The sequence below is a fragment of the Podarcis melisellensis genome (assembly GCF_964234715.1).
Source record: "Podarcis melisellensis genome assembly, chromosome: 3".
NCBI lineage: Eukaryota > Metazoa > Chordata > Lepidosauria > Squamata > Lacertidae > Podarcis > Podarcis melisellensis.
The window spans coordinates 16,571,885-16,574,879 of NC_138530.1; positions in this window are offsets into that span (position 1 = coordinate 16,571,885).

Consider the following 2,995-nt stretch of genomic DNA (forward strand, 5'->3'; position numbering starts at 1 on the left):
CCCATGTATTTTTTCGTCTATAAGACGCCCCCATGTATAAGACATCCCCTATTTTGGGGGACTCAGACTTAAGAAAATGGCCCAGCACTATCCGTGTATAAGATGCCCCCTAGTTTTTGACATAATTTATTAGGGGAAAAACCTAGTCTTATGCACTGGAAAATACGGTATTTTGCCACTCACGCAATTGTTAACTTATTGCTGCCATCAAGCAATAAGGGCCTCTCAGTTATGGAAGATTGTAGTATGATGTCATTGATGTATATGTCACAATATTTCTGAAGCTCTATCAGGACATTCTACGTACAAAGTCCAGACGTGTGCTATTTCACTTTTTCTACATGTTTATTATAATTAGGCAGGATATAAGGGCTGTACAGTGGTACCTTGGTTCTCAAACTTAGTCCGTTCCGGAAGTCCGTTCCAAAACCAAGGCACGCTTTCCTATAGAAAGTAATGAAAAATGGGTCAATCCGTACCAGACTTTTAAAAGCAAACCCTAAAACAGCAATTTAACATGAATTTCACTATCTAACAAGACCATTGATCTAGAAAATGAAAGCAATATGTACTGTACTAAAATAAATAAAACAGTATTGTAGAGGATAAAAATTAAAATTAATTTTTTTCTTAACTGCATTGAGGATAGTCATTGTTTGTATTGCTTTTATCCATTTCTGCAGTCACACAATCAATCAGTCAGTCAGTAGCTGAACTGGATTCCACACAGTGACAAAAATAAATTAACCGAACAAGCCTCAAAAATAAAAACGCAAAAGAAATAGCAAAAACAAAAGCGCCAAACTTAATCCATTCCAGAAGTCCGTTTGACTTCCAAAATGTTCAAAACCAAGGCGCAGCTTCTGATTGGTGCAGGTGCCCCGGAAACAATAGCCAACAACTGCATTGGATGTTTGACTTCCAAAAAATGTTCGAAAACTGGAACACTTACTTCCAGGTTTTTGGCATTTGAGAACCAAGGCGTTTGAGAACCAAGGTACCGCTGTATACTGATGTGTTTTGGGATGTCAGGTGACCATCCCTAGTAGACATCATGGAGGTGAGCACGAACCATCTAGTCCAGAAGTGGGACACAGGGACCTATAAATAACTCCTACGTCATTTTACAAAACAACCATTTTAATTAGCTAGCAAAATGTGGAAACATCTTTGCATGGTCCTAGATGGATCTGGCTGCCATCTCTAGGACAGCTCAGATTTAAGAGTAGCCAGGAAGTAAGTGTGTGTATAGTTCATGCAATAACTGATTTACAACTTAGTCTGTTTTAATGATGCAACATTGTTGTTGTTTTAAAATACAGTTGGATTGATGCTGAAAGAACAGATCTTCCACTGTTCTTTCTCCAAAAATATAAAGTGGTGCTACAGTGGAATCTGAATTTCTAAACAGACGTCACAGAAGAATCAATTTTATTTAAAAAGCGGTGGGGAATATTCAGAAGAGGGAGAGGAACTCCAGGAGAAGTTGACTGGTTTCTTAATAGTCTAGGCATGTATTTATTTTGTTTCAAATAAACTTTGCTGTATTATTCAGACCAAGGGTATTGCTTGAAAATACAATTACTGTACCTTGAACAAGCACTGCTGAGCATCCCAACGTGAGCCTAAAAGCTGCTTCTCATGCTACATTTTATATATTCTTGGTTATACTCCTGATTTACAGCCAGGTCTATGAGTAGTTGGGAAGAAGAAAAGCTTCTGTCAATTTCCTATGTTACAGGTATACAAGTATCTACTGGAAACAGTCCAAAGGCTTCATATCCCATGCAGATGTTTAGGAAGATAAGTGTGTGCAACTGACCAAGGAAAGCAGTAACAAGTACCAGATTAATCAATAAACTGGTATTCACGCTTTCTCATTGAATTGTAGAGTTGGAAGGGACTCAAGGGTCATCTAAACAAGCTTGCTCCATCCTCCATGTGACAACCCTTTAGATATTTGAAAATGGCTATTCATAAGGTGTATTTTCTTACACGTCCAACACCAAACAGGCCATTTCTGGAGATTGGATGTACAAAGGATTATCCTTCCACTATAATTAAAACCAACTGCAAGTATTTTTTTCTGCTGTGTTGCCTACAAGAGACTAAATCATAACTGGGGTGGTGGTGGGAGGAATCTCCATATGTAGACACTGTTAAGTATTCAAGTATTTCAGATAAATACCGGTACCAGAATTGCCATACATCCGGAATTTCTGGGACATTGCCGGGATTTGGCAGTTCAAAACAGTGTCCGGGCAGAAATTGCTTAAATGTCCAGGAAAATCCATTCTTCCTGCAGACCTATCTAACCTCAATTGTTTAAGTATTAAAAGTTACTGCAACAGCAACGTAGCAAAATACTCAGTTTAGCAACAAGTTGGAGGTCAGATGGAGTGAGACTACTGAAGAATGCAACCACATTGTCAAGACTTGCATAGCATGGTATAACTTTAGCTCATCCCTATGCACTTAATTATTCTGCAGTGGTAAATTTATTTGCTTTCTGTGTTAGGAGCGCATCTGCACCTTTGCGTGGTACCCAGATACTCTTAACTGTGGGTGATCTTTATAGGACAACACTACACGGAACAAAATTAAAATAATGCAGCAGGCTCACAGATCTAAGTTTTTACATATACAAGGATAAACACTTATAGGATATGTAAGGCATTTTTATTTATTTTTTATGAACAGATCTCTTGAATGCCAAAAAGTAACAGCCACTATTAATTTTCACTTTAAATGCAATCTGAATACCATTGCAGACATAGCATACAAAGCTGACCTACAGACATGATTAGGTACACACATAGGCCCATAAGATTTGCCAGTTTAGGATATCACCACTTCAACCTTAACGCAGCTGGATTGGACTGCCATAGCTTCTCAACCATTTTAGCAAAGTATCCATGCCATTAAACAAAAGGCAATACGTTTTAAATATACAAATTATTAGAATTCATCAAAAACACAAACCTGTACATAGAGA